Raw genomic sequence first — 23,685 nt, 5'->3', positions numbered from 1 at the left:
TGCTGGTGGAGGGTGCAAATGAACACCTAGCTGATGCATCCTATGAATTTTTCTCAGGGCTTCATTCTCAGGGTTGCAAGTACGGCAGCAACTCTTGTGCCTTTTCCATCTTGCTCAGGCTTGTGGAAGAGAAGAGAGAGAATTAGTTTATGGAGGTGCAGATACATAGAGGAACTTAATTAAGTATCTATATCTCTGAAAAGAGCAGGCAACAACGTTGCTCACTTGCTTCTACAGTTCCAATCTCTCTATTGACCCAGACTGACCGTGGCCATCACTTGTTCACTGGAAAAATGCTTAACTTTCCATTTTATATACTTGCTCAAACTCTTATATGTTTGCTTATATACTTCTGGCGAGCCTGCTCATCATCTATTTTCTCCCTCTTTATTGTACTTTCTATTATCTTTTGCTGGAAAAATGTCAGTATAATATCTTTATTTTAGAAAGCCAAAGAAACTAAATTAAAAGATACCCATAGACAAGTTGGCATAATATCTGTTACTGGGAAAATGTTAGAATCTATTATAGAGGATAGAACAGTAGAGCATTAAGAAATTCACCATATGATCAAGTAGACTCAGCATGGCTTCATGAAGGAGAAATCGTGCTTGACAAATTTATTAGAATTCTTTGGAGGGGTGACACACACAGTGAGACAAAGGTAAAGCAGAGGCTGTAAAATATTTGGACTTTCAGAAGGAATTTGAAAATGTACACACGTTAAACTACTTAATAAGATAATTGTCCATGATGTCGGAGATTGTGTATTAGCATGAATAGAGGATTGTTGTCAAGAGTATGTTGCTGGAAAAGCACAGCAGGTCAGGCAGCATATGAGGAGCAGGAGAATTGACGTTTCGGGCATAAGCCCTTCATCAGGAAATAATACATAACTGAAAGGATAGATAAGGAAGGCATTTTTAGGTTAGAAATCTGTAACTAGTGGAGTGGCATTATATTCAATGCTGGAATTATAATTATTTGCAAGCTCTACTAATGACTTGGATGAGCAAAGTGAGTGTACTATAGCCAGGTTTATGAATGATATAAAAATAAGTGGGAAGGCAAGTGGTGAGGATGACACATAGAGTCTGCAGAGAGATATGGACAAGTTAAAACAAATGAGCAAAATGTTGGCTGATATAATATAATGTGGGAGAATATAGATTATACGTATTGCCAGGAATAATAGAGGAGCTGAGTATTTTTAAATGGAAAAAGACTGCAGAAAGATAAAGAAGGATTTGATAGTGCAGTGCCATATATCACAAAAAAAACTAGAATCCAAATTCAGCAGGTAATAGGGAAGGGAAATGGAGTATTGGCCTTTATTTCAAAGAGAATGGAACACAGAGGGAGGGAGGTTTTGCTGAACTATTGAAAGCATTTTTTGACCAGAGCTGGAATACTGTGAAGAGATTTGGGCCCCTTTTTTAAGAAAGATATATTGGCATTGAAAGCAATCCAGAGAAGGTCGCAAGGCAGATACCAGGTCGAGAAGGATTGTGAAATGAGGAGATAGTAGTTATGATTTGGAGATGCCAGTGTTGAACTGGGGTGTTCAAAGTTAAAAATCACACAATACCAGGTTATAGTGCAACAGGTTTAATTGGAAGCACTAGCTTACCCCAGACAGACAGACAGACACACACATACACACACACACACACACACACACACACACACACACACACACACACACATGCACACATACACATACACATTTGTAGGGTGAATTTGTACTTGCTGAGTTACATTGTACTTTGCTCAAAAACTGCATGAATCCATGTAAGACTCTGTTAACTCACCTTTTAGATTAGAATCGGTCTAAACATTAAGGCACAGACAGGGAACACATGGGGCTAACACCTTCAATATCTCAACATCTTATCTGGCTGACACCAATTGTTACAGTTAACCTGAGAATGTAACTTTTTTAAAAAAACGTTTTGTGATTCACATATGAAAGGAGTGAAACTATCATGGTCATTCTAACAGATGAGGGACTCAACAAAAAATCAAGGTATTTTTCAATGCATAATTTGAGTTATATCACACTGTAAACTTTTGTTATAAATTCTGTGCCTTACAATGGTGTCCTCCACTACCACCTGATGAAGGTGCGGCGTTCCGAAAGTTAGTGCTTCCAATTAAACCTGTTGGACTATAACCTGGTGTTGTGTGATTTTTAACTTTGAAATGAGGAGAGATTGAGTAAGTTTGGTTTGTGTGCATAGGAATATAGAATATTGAGTCATCCTTATTGGAACATAGATGATTTTGACAGGGTAAAAACAGAAAGGTTGTTTCCCCTTGTGGGAGAATCCAGGACGAGAGGGCATATCTCAGAATAAGGTGTTGCATATTTAAGACAGAGATGACAGGGAATTTATTTTCTCAGAGGGCATAGAGTCTGTGGAATTCTTTACTGCAGATGGCTGTTAGTACAGGGTCATAAAGTATGTTCAAGACTGAGATGGACAAATTTTTAAATGTGAAGTAACAAGGGTTATTGAGTTACAGGGAAAAGTCAGGGAAATGGAGTTCAGGATGATCAGACCAGCCTGATCTCATTGAGTGACAGAGTGGATTTGATGGGTGAAATGGACGGCTTCTGCTCCTGCATCATATGGTCTTATGTAATGACCTTTACTTAGGATTAAGACTTTCATTTCAGACCTAAGTTGAATATAAACTTTGACTATGTTGTGATCAGCTTTTCCTCGAACATCTGTCATTATAATGTCATTAACAAATTCTGTCTCATCACACATTACCAAATCTAAATTAGCCTACTTCACAGATGGTTCCACCATGCATTATTCTGAGGAACTGTCTCAAATACAAACTATGAACTCATCCTTAACTTTATTTTACCAGTTTGAAATACCTGACAGTTATATGAAGATTAAAATGGCCCATGATTGTTCTGGTACCTTTCTGACAAGCTTGACTTATATTCTGTTCAGCTACTGTTAGGTGCACCATAGATTATTCGGACCAATCGTTCTTTTTCCTTCCTATTTATTATCTCCACTTAAATTGATTCTACAACTTAATCTTCTGAACCAAGGTCATTTCTCACTCCTAGGCTTATCCTATTAATTAAGTGAGCTATCACACCACTTCTCTCTTCTGCCAACACTTCTGAAATGTCAAAATTCCCTATACATTCGGTTCCCAGCCTTGGTCCCCTGGCAGTCACATTTCAGTGCATTTGTTGTCTTACCAATTCAGCTACATTGTTATGAATTCTGTATGCATTCAGATAAAAAGCCTTTTTACCCTTTTCACTGCTCGCCCTATTTGATGATGCTCCATTTTCATCTCTAAGTACTGTCCCTTCCTATAACACTCTGGTTCTCATCATCCATATCACTATCTTGCATTATTACCTTGTCTTAGCTCTTCAAAATTTCTAAATATTCCCTCATTTGAACACTCTCCACTTAATTCAAACACCTACCTACAACCCCAACTATTCACTTTGAGGTTCTTTTTTAATTTAGCCTCAAGCCACTAATACTTCTTAGCAGATGCTCTTTTTTATTGCTAACTATGTCATTAGTATTCATGTAGACCATTGCAACTAGACTTATTGAAGGCATATAGCTGACATTTGTCTGGTTTTGATCTGGATGGCCTAGGTTATCAAAATATTGTAACCTGGTTGTCAAAGTATATGCTGGAAGTAGAAAACACAAAAGGTCTCAATTAGGGAAATAGAGAGGTCAGGAACTGTGGAGTACTATGCTTGGCTCAGCCCACAAAGGATTTAAACACAAGTTACACATTTTAAATGCATTAATTATAAAGATTTCCAGTGGCTATTATTCAACTTCAAACATCAATACATGGTCCATACTTTACATTCAAGCTCCATCTTGCAACTTGTCTTATCATGGATCTTACAAGAATCAATCAAAGTGATATTTCTCTGATTGTTTTTAATTTGGCAGTGATATCTCCATAGTGAAATAGCTTGCTGATACCAACTAACTCACACATGAAGATCATGAAATAAGGAACCACAATTCTATCAAGGTCCCTAGCATGAACCATTGCCTCCAGAAAACAGAAGAAGTGTGAGTACAGCAGTATATATTACATATTAGATGCTTCCTGAAATGAAGAAAATTCTGATCAATAACGAAGGGCAGACAGAATCAAATGAAAGACTGAATTGTTACAGTACGCATTGTTTCAACACTTTATTAATTGTCATTATTACTATGAAGCCCTCTTTTCAACAGATAAATTGAAGTTGGTATTAGTAGTGATATATTGTAACCAGAATAATAGGCAGTCAGACATTGACATGTGCTGGCTTGAGACCATTGTTCCTATGCATCTCACCCTCATATTCCACATACCAATAAATGTCATTGATTCCTACCCAACTATCAATTATTTTTTGATTAAATATGCTTCTTTAAACTAATTCCTTCTCTCTGAAAAGACTGGCAATTCGTTTCATGGTCAGCTGAATAGGTAAGGGAATAGGCAGTTTGTAATGAATACTTACTTGACATACATCAAGTGTAAACAAATCAGATATTCACATAACATATAGAAAAAAAGCTTTTAAAGAATCCCAGACAACTCAAAATGATTTATCTGTTGTACCAGGAAAAAAAATGAATTTCTTATAATGTAGTTGATGTTGCCCCGCATGGATTTACAGAACCACTGAAGCTGTTGCTTAAAAACAAAGTGATTGCTTTGTTTCCGAGGAATCAAGAGAAACTAGCATATTGTGAAAGAACTACTTCCAAATGATTTGATTTCCCCTCAGTCTGCTTCACATTTGTGACATTACAAATGTCATTCTTCTCTTGCACAGGTGCAGTATGTCAAGCAACACAAGGCTTTGCATATTTGCATGTAGGTGAGCAACTATACCAGAAAAATAAGAAGCAAGATTCTCGCTGCAACTCCGCCTAGTCTGTTTGAGATTTATGGGCTGGTTCAAAAGACCAAACAACTGGGGAATCAGCTCTCTGCCATGCCAGGTTGCCTGTCATGAAGTAATGCAGCTGAATACAAGGGGAAAAAAATTCCTGTGCAAAATGGCACTCTTACCATAAATCATAAATAACAAGCAAAACACAATATAAAGTACCATTTTATTAACTGTCTTTTAGCATTTACAGCATCATTTTTCTGGTAACCTGTCCAGGGGGAGAATGCTGCAATGCCTGATAAGATCCATATGTGCAGGGGAAAAAGTAAGAAATGAAAAATAAAAGGGCAGGAGAATAGGGATTCTGAGAAAGGGACAGCGCCATAAAAAGGATCAGCTATCCTTCAGTGCTGGTTTCATTATAAATGGTGAAAAAAGAATTGATACTTTTACTGCATGTGCCTGCAATGAAAAATATATTGAGACTGTGACATTTCTTATGATGCAACTCTCTTTTTATTTTCACTGGCCTTTTCTGTTGCATGATCTGCAGACCTCTTTGAATTTCTAATATATACCTCATCCTGTTACTTGACATTACAGCTGTTAGCACCTTCAAAAAACTGTCAGGACAGACATTACTTAGGCTGATTCCATCTTAAATAATATATATGCCTTTCTGCCTCTATTAGAAAATCTTGGAAAGGCCTTTTGAGGCACCCATTGCTGCTTCCTAATGAACAGCAAGGTCAATTTCTACATCCTCTTCTCTTTCAACCTTTCTAAGGTCTGCTCATCTGATGAGCCAATCTTACTAGTTTTTTTCTCCCTCTTTCATCACGCTCAGCTCTGACCCTGGGAACTGTGTCCCTCATCCAACTTTCATTGCTCCCCTCCATATTGCCCTCCCCCATCAGGATGTACATGCATTTACTGAAAATGCCCTGACTATCTGTGAGCCAATTGTGGATTCACATATTGACATTGCCAACTTTGGACAATATATCATTAAATTTCCATCACACATTTCCCTTTAAGTAGGATTCCCCTTCTAGCTAAATCTTTCATTATTTGCCCTTCTCATTATCATTAATCGTTGTAGTCTTTATCTCTAAACCACACTTTGATCTTTCCCCCTGCTCCTATGGTGAGCTATTCTCCTTTGAACATTTCAATTTGTTCTAAGTACATCTCATTTAAAATCCTTGTTCTGTACCATCCGCCCCAAATGTCACTCCAAATATCTGTGATGTATTCTTTGCTTTTCTCCCCTTCCCTTTGCACTTAGCGATTTATTATCCTCTGCAATTTCAAATTCATCTCAACTTCTATTTCCGCTTCTCCACATTTACTGCCTCCCTACATCCCTGACCCTCCCAACCTATGCAAATTCGCCTAACCACTATCAAGGACACCATCACAAGCTTATCATTTTATATCACATCCGTAACCCTGCCTTGCATATAACTGTTATGGCGATCATAGATCATTTCCTGGTATCACTTTGTATTCTTATTCCCCTTGGCCTGTTTGAAATCCATTACCTTCTGTGTCTGAACCTGGAAAAATCCATTACCTTAATTACTTGACAGTGCTCTGAAATTCCCAACTACTTAACCGTTGATTTTTACTTTATCATGACATTTTAACAGCAAATGATTTTGATAAGTCGCACCCTCTCCATCAAATTAAATACCCTTCTCCCAGTTAAAACAACTACTCCTAGTACTCTCCAATGATCTGCACTCTACTCTTTTGCTCATCTGCACGTTGCCTTTAGTGATATCATATGAAACCATGGTATCACTTTCATCACATATGCCAAACACCTGTTCCTCCATCTCATTTGGCCTCTCCACTCCCTTTACACTATTAGACTATCTGTCCAATTGTAGGCAGAAACCTTCTCCAATTAAATATTGGGATGTCAAAATCCATTCCTTCAGCTTCCACCAGCTATTCTCTGTTCTCTTCTTTGTAAATTCTATCTGTCTCCCGGCCAACTATTTGATTCTGAGCCTGATTTTGTTTTCAAAGAAACCTGAAAGAACTGGCAATGCCTGAAATCTGAAACAAAACCAGAAATTGCTGGAAAATCTCAGCAGGTCTGGCAGCAGCTGTGGAGAGAAGTCAGAGTTAATGTTTCAGGTCTGAGCTCTGAAGAGAGGTCACTGGAGCCAAAGCGTTATCTCGGATTTCTCTCCCCAGATGCTGCCAGACCGGCTGAGATTTTCCAGCAATTTGTCTTCTTGTTTATGATTTTTTTCAGCTTTGGTGTTGGTTTTAAGCACAAACCAAGCTGCCTATTGCTGAACACTGATTCATGACATCACGAAAGCTGCCTTTTTCCATCCCCGTAACATTGCCTGACAGTGGCCTTTCCTCAGCTCATCTGCTGCAGTAATTCTCATCCCTATTTCTGTTAGCAGTAGCATTGGTTATTCCAGTGGTCTATTGGTCAGTGTCCTATGTTGTACTCTCCATAACATTGATCACTCATAACTCCACATCCTAACTCACAATCAGCAGTCCTTGCAAGCTGCAGAACTGCAGTCGCATGGAGCTGCCAACATTGACTCTGATTCATTTGTTGTGCACAGCTGTTGGCGATTGATACAACAGACACAGAAAAAAATAGGAGGAACATGGCTCAAAGCATAACTTTATGTTCACTGATCTGTGTTGACTCCCAATCAAATAATCACTTGACTTCATAATTTTCATCCTGGGTTCCAAACCATACCATAGCTTTGACCTCCCTATCTCTTTTGGCCCAAGAATCTCCCTAAACCTTTGCAATTTTCCATTTCTGGACATATGAGTATTTCTGATTTCAATCACTCCGTCTTTGGTGGCCCTGCCTTCAGCAATCTCGGCCCTAAGATCTGGATTCCACTTTCTTGAACTCTCTGCCTTTTCTTCTTCCTTTGGCATACTCCTTAAAATCCATCCCTTTGGCCGAACTTTCCATCTCTCAGGCCTCATTATCTCCTCTGTAGCTTTGTGTCAATTCTGATCCACGGCATTCCTGAAAAATACTTTGAGAAGTTTTATGACATGAATTTTGTAGGCAACACTTACCAAGAGCAGAGCCAGTTACGTTTGTAGGTGATGCTGTGGTTGTGAATTTTAAAATGGTGTGTTTAGTTGGGTAAAATTTTAACACTTTAAAAATCTGAATCCTCATGTGGACCTGTTAACTTCCTGTTTTGGTAAAGGTAGATTGAAAGTCTGGTAAATGATACATTGCCAAGAGGTGGGTGAGTGTTGTAAATATTTTAATAAGACACTCACCTTGTATTTAACATTAAAAATCACACAACTCCAGGTTATAGTCCAACAGGTTTATTTGGAAGTATAAGTTTTCAGTTGTTGAAGGAGCAGTGCTCTGAAAGCTTGTACTTCCAAATAAACTTGTTGGACGAGAACCTGGTGTTGTGCAATTTTTCTTTTTGCTTCGTTCACTCCAGTCCAACACTGGCACCCCCACATCATGGCTCATATTTAACAACCATTTTAAACTTAACCCTGGCTGGGTAACATTTTGGTGACGTTGGGAAATCAAGCAGCTAAATAAAATTGACAGGTTATGGATTCTAAAGATAAGGGCAGCTCGTGCTCATAAGGGCAAGCTCCAGTTTGCTTGCTTTACAAACACCACAAACTCGCTTATTAGTGTCTATCCTCCCCATCTCCAACTCTGATACCATCAGTAGGCTTCTGATCACCTCCATCCTCTGATTTTCAAGCATCTCTCTTTCCAATCCCCCGAAAGTTGGCATCAATCTTTCTATTGGTCCTCAATCTCCATTAGCTAGTCTTTCTAAATCTGTCTCCTCCTATGAATCGGTCGACTGTGCCCTGGTGCTAAATGCTGATACTCTCATAGATTGACAGTCTCTCATTCTGGCTAACTGAAATCCAGAATTGTTTTTAAAAATGTCAATCAAGTCTTGCCATTAAATTGGGAGGATCTTCGTGAAATCCCATTCTATTTCTCCCCCAAATTCATTGTCCAGCATTTTGAGATTTATTTATATCATACTGGTTGTATCTTAACCTCCATTTACATTACAAAGCCATTGTACTGATTATGCATCTTTGCTTTAAAAGAAGTATTGCTTTAAGAGCTCAATATGCAGATGGGCCAAAGGCCAGGATGTCATCATATGTCCAGAGGCCACAGTCAGTCTGCATTTCAGCATCCTGGACCATGGATATGTCTTGACATTACACTGCACCATATCTACTAGCTGGTGTAGATAAATCCAAAAAAGATGTTCATATAAATTGGATATGTACATAATTTGTATTGCAAATAGCTAGCACAAATAATCACTGCTTGGTTTGCAGCAGCGATTGGCTCTTCCAAAAAAGGCAGAACAAAGAAGGCAGCTTGACATTACAAGCTTGTGGACCAAGGGGAAAAGTAGCGGGCAAGATATCACAGCAATTTATAAGGTCGCACAAAACAGAAAACAGAAGAAGATAAGATTTCTTCACAAACTGTAAATTGGCTAGTCCATGCAAGCAGCCACTTGAGTCAGGATCATACTATATAAATTTTAAAAGGTGTTAGGCATTTCCATGCAGAACAAAGAAATCGCATGTGCAAATCAAACAAAGGAGAAAAAGAGCAGGCTTCAGTCTGGAATAGTGCAAAGTCAACAGGATGACTTTACGTAGAAAATAGAAAAGTGACTCCAAGTACAGTGATGAAGACAAATACAAAGCTGGACAAAACAAAATATAAAGAAAAAGTTAGAAAAGACAGCAAGTACATTTCTAAAAGAGGCGTAACAGTTAGACTATTAAAATCCTTATTCTGGATTAGTGGTGCTGGAAGAGCACAGCAGTTTAGGCAGCATCCAAGGTTTAGCAGTAAAATCGATGGTTTGGTTAAAAGCCCTTCATCAGGAATAAAGGCAGAGGGCCTGAAGGGTGGAGAGAAAAGCTAGAGGAGGGTGGGGTTGGGGAGAAAGTAGCATAGAGTACAATATGTGCGTGGGGGAGGGAATGAAGGTGATAGGTTGGGGGCAGGGGGAGGGTGGAGTGGATAGGTGGAAAAGAAGATAGGCAGGTAGGACAAGTCATGGGGACAGTGCTGAGCTGGAAGTTTGGAACTGGGGTGAGGTGGGGGAAGGGGAAATGAGGAAACTGTTGTAGTCCACATTGATGCCCTGGGGTTGAAGTGTTTCGAGGCAGAAGATGAGGTGTTCTTCCTCCAGGCGTATGGTGGTGAGGGAGCAGCGATGAAGGAGGCCCAGGACCTTCATGTCCTCGGCAGAGTGGGAGGGGGAGTTGAAATGTTGGGCCACAGGGCGGTGTGGTTGATTGGTGCGGGTGTCTCGGAGATGTTCCCTAAAGCGCTCTGCTAGGAGGCGCCCAGTCTCCCCAATGTAGAGGGGACCGCATCGGGAGCAAGGGATACAATAAATGATATTAGTGGATGTGCAGGTAAAACTTTGATGGATGTGGCAGGCTCCTTTAGGGCCTTGGATTGAGGTGAGGAAGGAGGTGTGGGCGCAGGTTTTGCAGTTCCTGCGGTGGCAGGGGAAGGTGCCAGGATGGGAGGGTGGGTTGTATGGGGGCATGGACCTGACCAGGTAGTCACGGAGGGAACGGTCTTTGCGGAAGGCGGAAAGGGGTGGGGAGGGAAATATATCCCTGGTGGTGGAGTCTTTGTGGAGGTGATGGAAATGTCGGCGGATGATTTGGTTTATGCGAAGCTTGGTAGGGTGGAAGGTGAGCACCAGGGACGTTCTGTCCTTGTTACGGTTGGAGGGGTGGAGTCTGAGGGCGGAGGTGCGGGATGTGGACAAGATGCGTTGGAGGGCATCTTTAACCACATGGGCAGGGAAATTGTGGTCTCTAAAGAAGGAGGCCATCTGGTGTGTTCTGTGGTGGAACTGGTCCTCCTGGGAGCAGATACGGCGGAGGCGGAGGAATTGGGAATACAGGATGGCATTTTTGCAAGAGGTAGGGTGGGAAGAGGTGTAATCCAGGTAGCTGTGGGAGTCGGTGGGTTTGTAAAAAATGTCAGTGTCAAGTCGGTCGTTATTAATGGAGATGGAGAGGTCCAGAAAGGGGAGGGAGGTGTCAGAGATGGTCCAGATAAATTTAAGGTCAGGGTGGAATGTGTTGGTGAAGTTGATGAATTGCTCAACCTCCTCACGGGAGCACGAGGTGGCGCCAATGCAGTCATCAATGTAGCGGAGGAAGAGATGGGGAGTGGTGCCGGTGTAATTACGGAAGATCAACTGTTCTACATAGCCAACAAAGAGACAGGCATAGCTGGGGCCCATACGTGTGCCCATGGCTACCCCTTTGGTCTGGAGGAATTGGGAGGATTTGAAGGAGAAATTGTTAAGGGTGAGGACTAGTTCGGCCAAACGAATGAGTGTGTCAGTGGAAGGGTACTGTTGGGGACGTCAGGAGAGAAGAAAACGGAGGGCTTGGAGGCCCTGGTCATGGCGGATGGAGGTGTAGAGGGATTGGATATCCATGGTGAAGATGAGGCATTGGGGGCCGGGGAAATGGAAGTCTTGGAGGAGGTGGAGGGCATGGGTGGTGTCTCGAACATATGTGGGGAGTTCCTAGACGAGGGGGGCAGGACAGTGTCGAGGTAGGTAGAGATGAGTTCAGTGGGGCAGGAGCATGCTGAGACAATGGGTCGGCCAGGATGGTCAGGCTTGTGGATCTTGGGAAGGAGGTAGAACCGGGCAGTGCGGGGTTCCCGGACTATGAGGTTGGAAGCTGTGGGTGGGAGATCTCCTGAGGTGATGAGGTTCTGTATGGTCTGGGGGATGATGGTTTAGTGATGGGGGGTGGGGTCATGGTCGAGGGGGCAGTAGGAAGAGGTGTCCTCGAGTTGACATTTGGCTTCAGCGGTGTAGAGGTCAGTGCGCCAGACTACCACTATGCCCACTTTATCCGCTGGCTTGATGGTGAGGTCGGGATTGGAGCAGAGGGATTGGAGGGCTGCGCGTTGTGAGGGTGAGAGGTTGGAGTGGGGGAGGGAGGGGTAACAGGTTGAGGCGGTTAATGTCCCAGCGGCAGTTGGAAATGAAGAGGTCGAGGGCAGGTAATAGGCCAGGTGGGTGCAGTGTGTTGGACGTGGGCGAAGGGGTCCTCAGAAGGTGGGCGGGAGTCCTGATTGTGAAAGTAAGCTCGGAGGCGGAGGCAGCAGAAGTGTTCAATGTCACGGCGTGTATTAAATTCATTGATGCTTGGACAGAGGGGGATGAAGGTGTGTCCTTTGCTGAGGACTGATCGTTCGTCCTCAGTGAGGGGAAGGTCTGGAGGGATGGTGAAAACTCGGCTGGGCTGGGAGCTGGGATCTGGTGTGGGTGTGGAGCTGGGAGTGGGGGCGGAACCTGTAACTGGAGTGGGTATGATGGTGGGGGGAATGGGGGTGGACTGTCCCCATGACTTGTCCTACTTGCCTATCTTCTTTTCCACCTATCCACTCCACCCTCCCCCCACCCCCGACCTATTATCTTCATCCCCTTCCCCACTCACCTATTGGACTCTATGCTACTTTCTCCCCACCCCCACCCTCCTCTAGCTTATCTCTCTACCCTTCAGGCCCTCTGCCTTTATTCCTGATGAAGGGCTTTTGCCCGAAACGTCGATTTTACTGCTCCTTGGATGCTGCCTGAACAGCTGTGCTCTTCCAGCACCACTAATCCATAATCTGGTTTCCAGCATCTGCAGTCATTGTTTTTACCTATTAAAATCCTTAGATATTTGTATAATGCAGTGCTCACAAAAAGCAAAAACAGACCAGAAGGATGGATACCAAATACCTCAGCATGAAATGGAGGGTCACGAGTTAGAATTAGAATTAGAATTAGAAATAGAATTAGGTTTTATTGTCACGTGTCCCCGAGTACAGGGATACAGGAGAAAAGTGAAAAATGGAGAAAATTGCAGTTCTCCGGTGCCATTATAGGTACAAAAAACCAGAATGAACAGCATCAACCATCTAAGATATGAAATCAAAGCAACAATTTTAGATACAAAATACAGATTTTCTTAAAAAATGCAGAAATACAAGAAACAGAGCCAAGAAGAAAGGGAAACATTTGTACAGTCATTTCTTCGAATAGCATGATAGTCACGTTCCTGTGCGACCCTGCACGATACAAGGGTCACTCCATACAAATAACACTTAACGTGTTGGTGATGCAATCACACTATAGCCAACACGTGTTTTAAAAGTTTGCGCTTTAGAAATAGCGTCGCTTATTTGTCAATCGCATTAAATTGAATGCACGTTAATGAAACATGCGTTACAGAAGAACAATCTGTATCTTAAAGTCTTATCTCCATAAGGTAATTGGGCCTCCATCCTCAAAGCCATAAGTCGCTGTTAACTCACTGCTGCTGCCATCCCCCAGAACCTGTTCAAGCGGCTGCCCTTCTTTTTAGACTTTTTGAATGAAAACCTTAATTATGCTTCATAGACTAAGTAAACACAAATACTCACAAATACATAAACAAGCAATGAAATGACTAACTTTTTTCACACTATGTTTTGGTTAAATTCAATCATATGCTAGACTGGACTACAGCTCCAGGGCCACTAACAGATTTCCATGATCTCAACCATCTGCTATTAGACATGTCTGTAATTTCAGTGTAGGCATGCCATTCAACTATAAAAGGATGTTTCAGCTGAGTTAAATTTTAACCTTATCTGAAATCTATAAAAATAATGGACCCTTTAAAATTTAGTGTTGCATTCCCACTTTTTTCAATGCACAGTCCCATAACATTTTCTGTGTGAACTCGCAGACATTTATTTAGTCTGTTGTTCAGTTGCATACATGCAAAACCCAGTGGAAATAGTGCGCACATGCATTGTTCAACAATATCAAGCCTAGCAATAACTCCCCCTCCTAATCTAAGAGAATTGAAGTCAATGATTTCACCCCGAGCATCATTCTAGTTCAAATCAATCAAGCTATCACAAACCATTGAAAGGGAAGCTGTCCTTCTTAGTTTAATTAGTTTAGTAACAAAAAAAACCTGCAGATGTTGGAATCCAAAGTAGACAGGAAGGAGGCTAGAGGAATACAGAAAGCCAGGCAGTATTAAGAGGTGGAGAAGTCAACATTTCGGGTGTAACCCTTCTTCAGGACTGGGGGTAGATGTACGGGCGGCTCAAGATTAAGGGGGTGGTGGGGGCAGAGTGAAGTGGGAATAGGTGAAGACAGGTAGAGGGTACAACCTGGCTGTTCAATGGGAGGAATGAATCTAGTTGGTGGCAGGGAGGAGTGGAAGGGAGGGGGAAGAGCTGGGAAGGGAGTTGGCGGATGTGAAGGGAGGTTATTTGAAATTGGAGAACTCAATGTTGAGTCCTCCAGGCTGTAGGCTGCCCAGGTGGAAGATAAGGTGTTGCTCCTCCAATTTGCAGTTTTGTTCATTTTGGCAATGGAGGAGGCCAAGGATGGTCATGTCGGAAAGGGAGTGTGGGTGGTGACTGGGAGGTCAGATCGGCCCGCAGTGATTTATTCCTCTACCTGTCGGATTCATTCCTCTCATTGACCAACCAGGTTATACCCTCTACCTGTCTTCACCTATCTCCACTTCACACTGTCCCCTGCCACCCCCTTTATCTGCAGCTCCCCCTACATCCACCTCCAGTCTTGAAGATGGGTTACACCCGAAATGTCGACTTCTCCACCTCCTGATGCTGCCTAGTTTTCTGTGCTCTTCCAACCTCCTGCCTGTCTCATCTGGTTTAGATGCAAGCTAAATATTGGTTTTCCTAACTGGAAAGGAACTCTTGCTCACTGTTTTCAGGTATCGGACCTTGGTTAAAGTGATGATTAGTAGTTTATAAGAAAAGAAATGGTAGATAGACCAGGATTAATTTTGTTCAAAAATAATACAAATTGCATTGGAACAGTAATTTTGCACAATGTTTCTCAGATGGAAGGCCTCCTTTAAGAGAAATAGTTGCATGTGGAAGCATTAGAACTAATTTGGCAATAACTATGTACAAGCATCAATCCATAAGAACAGTATTGTCCACTTTTCCCAATGGTAATTTACCACCAATAGCAGATTAAGTCAGCAAATCAGAGCTTTGTTACAATAATAGATTTAACTGAATAAGCTTAATAAGTCAGATCAATACAGATTAGTGCACAGTAAAACTGACAATGCAAATTTGAAGAAAGTGGCTAACTAATGGAATAGACTGAGTAAACCAGGATTTACTGAATAGAAATAGATCAAAGTGGACAAGGTGTCCAAAAGGAGACCAAATACCTTTCAAAGCAAACATCAATCTTTTCTGCCTGTCAACCCAAGAGAATACTGAAGGGATTGGATGAGGATATTCAGCTGTTGAATACAACCCCCCTGTGGAAAAAATAATTTGGATGACTGTCTTAAATATTTAGTGACATTACGAAAAATGTGCACTTCTGTCAGGCTCACAGAACATCTCCAGGAGCAAGTGCTCTGGGAGGAAAACTTCACTGATCACTAAGTATTAGTTTCAATTTACTAAATGATACAATCCCTACAGTGCAGAAGCAGGCCATTCAGCCCACCAAGTCCATACCAACCCTCCAAAGAGTGTTCCACACAGACCAACCCCATTTTTGTTCCCCTGCATTTCCCATGGCTCACCCACCTAGCCTGCACATCCCTGGATACTATGGGCAATTGAGCATGGCTAATCCATCTAACCAGGACATCTTTGGATTGTGAGAGGAAACCGCACCCAAAGGAAACTTGAGTAGACATGGGGAGAATATGCAAACTTCACACCTGAGGGTTGAATCAAACCCAGTACCTGACAGTGTGAGGTGGAAGCGCTAACCACTGAGCCTCCATGTCACCTGCAATGAAACATATTTTGTCGTGGTCAAAATGTGTGGCGCTGGAAAAGCAGAGCTGGTCAGGCAGCATCCGAGGAGCAAGAGAGTCAATGTTTTAAGCATAAGACTGATCAAGCGGGCGGTGCCGAGTTGGAGGGTTGGATCTGGAGTGGGAGGGGAGATGAGGAAACTGGTGAACTCGACATTGATACCGTGCGGTTAGGATGGCGGAAGATGAGGCATTCTTCCTCCAGCCGCTGGGTGGCTAGGATTTGGTGTTGTAGGTGGCCCAGAACTTGCATGTCCTTGGAGGAGCGGGGGGGAGAGTTGATATTTGATCGTGGTGCCTTTCTGTATATCAGTTGGCTGCTATGTTTCCTACAGTGTAATAATATTTCTTTTCTCTAATCAACCTGTTTAAATGATATTATAACACATATCTAGAGCAGATGGGACTTGGGTCTCCTAGTCCAGATGTAGGTACATTACTACTACACCAAAAGATACAAAATGAAATATATTGTATTAAGTTCAATGTTCAACACAGCAGCACACTTAATCATGTTTGCAATCCTGAGTATTGGCTCCACTTTCTTCAAAGGTTGTGCTAATGCAACTAAAGCCCTGCAGTAGCAACATCCACTACTGACATGCAGTGAACTTGCCAGTGCAGAAAATACTGGCAAAGGAAACTAGCAATGCGTGCTAACCAGTCTCCTTTCCTCATTACCAGTAAAAGTATTATCTAACATCTATCTCAGAGATAACACTGAGATTTATGCCAGTGTATGCATCTTGGAATTCAAAAGAAAATTGTAATCAGACCTACATGCAATAGAGGAATAGGCTCATGTACAATAAATGCATTTAATGTGGTTGAATGTCATTTATATGCACATGGATAGTGCCAAAATTAAGGATGTGTGGATACCATACTGAGTTTCGAATTAAAGTCTATTGGAAGAGTTAAAGTCTGGTGCATTATCGTGCACAACTCCTGTGCATTCTTGACCAGTGCCAAGGGGCTATAGCAAAATCGTATAAATCATGTCAGGATATATAAACAGATTGGTCCATTGTAAAATAAGAGATAACATAGCGTCCTTGTACAAGTATTTGATTATGGAATGCAGTCCTAGTTTCTCATGAAGGTGGGAAATATAAAGCAACCTGAGAAAAGAAGCTAAGGCTACCTCACTTACACCCAGTTAAACAACCCTTTATATCCACAATAGGTTCAAAATGCTCGATTTTTTTTTTAAATCTTAAAAATGCAGACTCCAGTAATTTATTTGAAGGATTGCTTTGAAAGAAAAGGGACCAGACGGTATCCAGATGGATTCATTATTTGAATTAGGCAGATGAGGGAGAACCAGGGGACGTGTGCAATGATACAACATGCTAACTCTTCAAGCAGACCTTAAACATTTGCAGGTCTAAATTAGGTTGCATAGAAGGCTGCTTTTGAATGCCCATTTTTTGCCACAGGGTTGGAGATACATACGTACACTTCCAACTGAAAGATCACATGGTGTTCTCCAGTCAAGAGGATTGCATGCACACCAATGATTGTCGGCAGCTTGCAGAGCAGTAAGGTGATTATACAAGCCTGTAAAACAGATTTGACTCTAGTTCTGTCATTCTCCAACCCACATTTCAATCAATATCTTGCCATAACCTTGCACAGCTATGTATAATCTTCTAGGAGAAAGTGAGGACTGCAGATGCTGGAGATCAGAGCCGAAAATGTGGTGCTGGAAAAGTGCAGCAGGTCAGGCAGCATCCAAGGAATAGGAGAATCGACATTTCGAGCATGAGCCCTTCTTCAGGAATGAGAAGAGTGTGTCCAGCAGGTTAGGATAAAAGGTAGGGAGAAGGGACTTGGGGGAGGTAGGTGGAAGGAGGTAAAGGTGAGGGTGATAGGCCGGAGTTAGGGTGGAGGCGGAGAGGTCAGGAAAACGATTGCAGGTTAGGAAGGTGGTGCTGAGTTCGAGGGTTGTGACTGAGACAAGGTGGGGGGAGGGGAAATGAGGAAACTGGAGAAATCTGAATTCATCCCTTGTGGTTGGAGGATTCCTAGGCGGAAGATGAGGCGCTCTTCCTCCAGCTGTCGTGTTGCTATGGTCTGGCGATGGAGGAGTCCAAGGACCTGCATGTCCTTGGTGGAGTGGGAGGGGGAGTTGAAGTGTTGAGCCACGTGGTGGTTGGGTTGGTTGGTCCGGGTGTCCCAGAGGTGTTCTCTGAAATGTTCCGAAAGTAGGCGGCCTGTCTCCCCAATATAGAGGAGGCTACATCGGGTGCAGCAGATGCAGTAAATGATGTGTGTGGAGGTGCAGGTGAATTTGTGGTGGATATGGAAGGATCCCTTGGGGCCTTGGAGGGAAGTAAGGGGGGAGGTGTGGGCGCAAGTTTTGCATTTCTTGCGGTTGCAGGGGAAGGTGCCGGGAGTGGAGGTTGGGTTGGTAGGGGGTGTGGACCTTACAAGGGAGTCACAGAGGGAGTGGTTTTTCGGAACGCTGATAGGGGAGGGGAGGGAAATATATCCCTGGTGGTGGGGTCCGTTTGGAGGTGGCAGAAATTACGACGGATGATACGATGTATATGGAGGTTGGTGGGGTGGTAGGTGAGGACCAGTGGGGTTCTGTGCTGGTGGCGATTGGAGGGGCAGGGCTCAAGGATGGAGGAGCGGGAAGTGGAGGAGATGTGGTGGAGAGCATCGTCGATCACGTCTGGGGGAAACTGCGGTCTTTGAAGAAGGAGGCCATCTGGGTTGTTCGGTATTGGAACTGGTCCTCCTGGGTGCAGATGCGGCAGAGATGAAGGAATTGGGAATATGGGATGGCTTTTTTACAGGGGGCAGGGTGGGAGGAGGTGTAGTCGAGGTAGCTGTGGGAGTCGGTCAGTTTATCGTAAATGTCCGTGTTGATTCGGTCGCCCGAAATAGAAATGTAGAGGCCTAGGAAGGGGATGGAGGAGTCTGAGATGGTCCAGGTAAATTTGAGGTCGGGGTGGAAGGTGTTGGTAAAGTTGATGAACTGTTCAACCTCCTCGTGGGAGCACGAGGCAGCCCGATACAGTCATCGATATAGCAGAGGGAAAGGTGGGGGGTGGTGCCAGTGTAGCTGCGGAAGATGGACTGTTCCACATATCCTACGAAGAGGCAGGCATAGCTGGGGCCCATGCGGGTGCCCATGGATACTCCTTTGATTTGGAGGAAGTGGGAGGATTGGAAAGAGAAATTGTTCAGGGTGAGGACCAGTTCAGTCAGTCGAAGGAGGGTGTCAGTGGAAGGGTACTGGTTGGTACGGCAGGAAAGGAAGAAGCGGAGGGCTTTGAGTCCTTCGTGATGGGGGTGGAGGTGTATAGGGGCTGGATGTCCATTGTGAAAATAAGGTGTTGGGGACCGGGGAAGCGAAAATCATGGAGGACGTGGAGGGCGTGGGTGGTGTCCCGAACGTAGGTGGGGAGTTCTTGGGCTAAGGGGGACAGGACCGTGACAAGATATGCAGAGATGAGTTCAGTGGGGCAGGAGCAGGCTGCGACAATGGGTCGGCCGGGGCAGTCAGGTTTGTGGATTTTGGCAGGAGGTAGAAACGGGCGGTGCAGGGTTGTGGGACTATGAGGTTGGAGACGGTGGATGGGAGATCCCCTGAGGTAATGAGGTTATGGATGGTCTGGGAGATGATGGTTTGGTGGTGTGAGGTGGGGTCATGGTCAAGACGGCAGTAGGAGGAGGTGTCCGCAAGACACCCGGACCAACCAACCCAACCACCCCGTGGCTCAACACTTCAACTCCCCCTCCCACTCCACCAAGGACATGCAGGTCCTTGGACTCCTTCATCGCCAGACCATAGCAACATGCTGCCTGGAGGAAGAGCGCCTCATCTTCCGCCTAGGAATCCTCCAACCACAAGGGATGAACTCAGATTTCTCCAGTTTCCTCATTTCCCCTCCCCCCACCTTGTCTCAGTCACAACCCTCGAACTCGGCACCACCTTCCTAACCTGCAATCTTTTTCCTGACCTCTCTGCCCCCACCCCCACTCTGGCCTATCACCCTCACCTTAACCTCTTTCCACCTATTGCATGTCCAACACCCCTCCCCCAAGTCCCTCTCCCCTACCTTTTATCTTAGCCTGCTTGGCACACTCTCCCCATTCCCGAAGAAGGGCTCATGCCCGAAATATCAATTCTCCTGCTCCTTGGATGCTGCCTGACCTGCTGCGCTTTTCCAGCAACACATTTTCAGCCATGTATAATGTTAAACACAATGAACCACTCCAAACACAAGCATTATTTAAATCGATCACAAAATACTTGCTAGTTAGTTGTTAGATTGTTTCTTCTTTGTGTTGCAATTGTACTTGTTCTTGGAGCTTTGCCATACTTGGCCAATGCTTCAATAGTCTATAGGGAGTGGTATGCCTGTCGCTGAAGTAATTTTTTTACTTAACCATCTTGTGTCAAAAGATATTGTCTCCAATTCATGTTTGACCTGACAGAGATTCTTCTCCAAGTTAATATGATTCGAAAAATGAAGTGAATTGACACAGAGGGCGAAGAAAGAGAGGGAGGAGGGCACTCACTAACAGGCCATGTCCATCAAAGATCTTTAACGATCTCTGATCCTACCTCAACTTCATTCAGGACTGAAGCATTTTTGATACTCAAAACAGATTATGATTGAAATTTGTCAATTGCTTTTTATATTCGTGGGCCTGGATTCATTGCCAAATTGGCCCTTGAACTGAATGACATAATAGGCCAACTTCAGAGGCAGTTTAGAGCCAACTACATTGCTGTGGATTTGGAATAGGTTGAACCAATTAAGGATGGTAGAGTCCTTTCGTCCAGGACATTTGAGAGTCAAATACGCGTTTACGGCAAATGACAATGGTCACCATCGAAGTTGCTTTTCACTCCAGCTCAAGTTTCACCATCTGCCTAGTCAGGTTCAAACCCAAGTCCTCAGAGTATTAGCCTGGTCCCATTACACTACTACATCCAGTCAACTAGTGCAGTCACAGCTCAACCTTAAAGCAGGGGAAGGACTGCATTGCCTGCTGTTGTCATCTTGACTGTAATCCCTAACTTTGACACATCTAGCTTATCCCAGGCTCCTGCTGGATACGTAGGCAACAACTGACAATTTGCCATGCATTGCTGGGTGGTCAATGCAAATGCAAGATCAAGTGATAAGTGTCTCTTCATCCGCCTTGCCTCGATCTGCTTCTACTAACAACTGGGACGGTTCAATTCTTGGGAACCTGAAAGGAAAAGGAACAAGAGTTGAGTTGAGGGGAAAAAGATAAAGAAGAAAATGCAATTATGGATCCAAGGAGGTTGCGGATTGTGGAAGGATGATGTTATGCACTAACCTCTGCTGGAAAAGTAGAGGGAAGTGTATCAATGAGCATCCTGCACAATTATTTGGATAATGTGGATGTTGTAGTTGAATAGCTGCCAGTGTGTCTGAGGTGTGAGTGCTGGTTGTCTGGCTTGCAACAGTGTTGAATATCGGAGAGTGAGGTAAAACATTTGAAGCAAAGTGTTGAGTCCTGATTGATAGAAATTCCTGGTAGGTGAGTGGTGGGAATGTAGTGAAGTGAGCAATGGGTTGTGCTAGTGATATGATGAGATGTATAATTGAAACATAAATGTATTCACCTTGATAACATATGTCAGTTTACTCAACTTCTCGCTCTGTATCCATGTTTTTGGAGCAACGTTCCTGCATTAATCTTCATGCTACTACCTCCCAGTACCTTCACTGTGGATCAGTCAGCACTCACCAAAACAAACTCCCTGCTGATGAAGAAAAAGATAAAAACCACGGGTAACTCAAGCTTCACACCACAACCATTTGAAACAATATTATTTGAATTCAAAGGTGGTGCTTGCAATGCAATTCATGGACATGGGTCAATTTTGTACCCCTATTTTCAGATTTTGGTTTGTCTCTTTTCAATGCAAATCATTGAGAAGCTGCTGGAGAGACTCAGCAGATCTGGCAGCATCTGTGGGGTGAAACCAGAGGTAATGTTTCGAGTCCAGTGACTGTTCATCAGAACCATTCTGTGATGAAGAGTCACTGAACTTGAAATGTTAATTCTGTTTTCTCTCCCCAGATGCCGCCAGACCTGTTGAGTTTTACCAGCAATGTCTGTTTATATTTTCGGATATCCAGCATCCGCAGTCCTTCACTTTTATGAATAAAACATGGTCTCATTTAAAAGATGGGTCCTCAACAGAAAGCCCCCTTCCTATTGCACTGACATCCAACCTGGACTACATGCTTCAACTCTGCAACATGATTTGAACCTGTGCCTTTCTGATGCAGAAGCAAGAATTAACGCCACTGGAAAAAAATTAACAGCAGCAGAGATAGAGCAGTGTGCTGACTGACTGCATGGCCGGTTTCATTTCAGAAGTCCATAATGCCTTACATAATGTGCTCATATCAACTTAGCAAGTACTCACACTGCTATAGAAGCTAATTTAACTCACAAAAGAAAATGATTACTATCTGCTCTTCCTGTTGTTTATGCTGGCCTTGGTGCTGCAATACTATTCATTTGTTAATGTTGAATATGCCAACATAAAGCTTGAATCAGCTCTGAATCACTACAGTAAAGGTTGAATTGTTTATTTAATTCACAGGAAGATAAGAATGTCAATTTCATTGCAAGATCAAATTAGCTTGTTCCCTTGGTTTCCCTTGCAGCATTTTTCCTCTGAAAAAAAGAACTGATAACTAGTTTGCTCCTTTGTGAAGGTTTGATGCAAAGATGAAAAGTATTTATACCTTTCTGCATATGCACCACTCTACTTATAATAGCTGGTTACTGAGATTAATTCAGCATATGTAAGAAGCAAGCTTGAATTTGAGAACTGCCACATCAAAAGTATTGCCTTTGTCATCTACAGATTTAAAGCAGAGTTTGAAAATCATTGTAAATATTTGGTACTTAATTTGAACAAATGTAAACATCACTCGCTATTTGAGGGATTAGGTCACACTTAACAATTGGGAATGTATGAAGCAGGTTGCCTGTGTGTGCAGAAGGGAAGGCTTTTTATTGAACTGACTGACTTGCGTAGACCTCCCAAGGGGCATGTTTTAAGTGTAGACAAGGGAATCAATCTTGGAAAATGCAAGCACCTTTGATCTATTTGTGTCCAAGGGGGGATTACATTTGTTATTTATATATTTAAATGGCTGTTCTGACAGCTCCATGGATTGCCTGAGATCACTAACCCAACCTCATCAACCAATTCAACTCCTCCAAGCCCACTTTTAATTCACTCTATCCTTTCCCTCACCTTCCACTCAAACCCCTTACCTACCTCCTACCACTTTCTTAGCCAGTTGCCACTGAAACCTCTCACCCACCTATCCCACAGCCCATGTATGCACCCGTCACCCTACTCATTCACCCTACCTTCTGCATCCTCACCCACATGGAAACTAGTCCTGTGTCCTATCTGCCATCTTGACCCCCACTGTAGATTCTCAGAGACCAACCTCCATCCCACCTGCACCTGCCACATGAACCCCTTCACCCACCTGCATCCTACTCACTCAACCACTGCCACACAATCACATGACTACTTGGTTTTCTTTCCCCACACCCACCCATTTGCCAATCTAACCCATCACCTACTGATCTTCCATGCTAACCCTTCACCAATCCACCTATTACATTACCTCCGCAACCACCACTCCAACCCCTCACACACCTAGCTCACTTACTTTCTCTCTGTAGTGTTTGAGTGAGTCTTTGGGATATTTGATCATACTGGAATATAGTAGTTAATGCTGTAAAATAAATAGTTATGAAGGGTATCTGTAAGGAATGAGTGAGAGAGTATACAAGAAGCGATTAACTATCAGGTGCACATTTGGAGGTGTGGAGAAGTACATCTGGAGAGAAAGAGGTAG

The sequence above is a fragment of the Chiloscyllium punctatum genome, chromosome 25 (genome assembly GCF_047496795.1).
Source record: "Chiloscyllium punctatum isolate Juve2018m chromosome 25, sChiPun1.3, whole genome shotgun sequence".
Taxonomy (NCBI): Eukaryota; Metazoa; Chordata; class Chondrichthyes; order Orectolobiformes; family Hemiscylliidae; genus Chiloscyllium; species Chiloscyllium punctatum.
Note: the sequence above shows the minus strand (reverse complement) of the source record.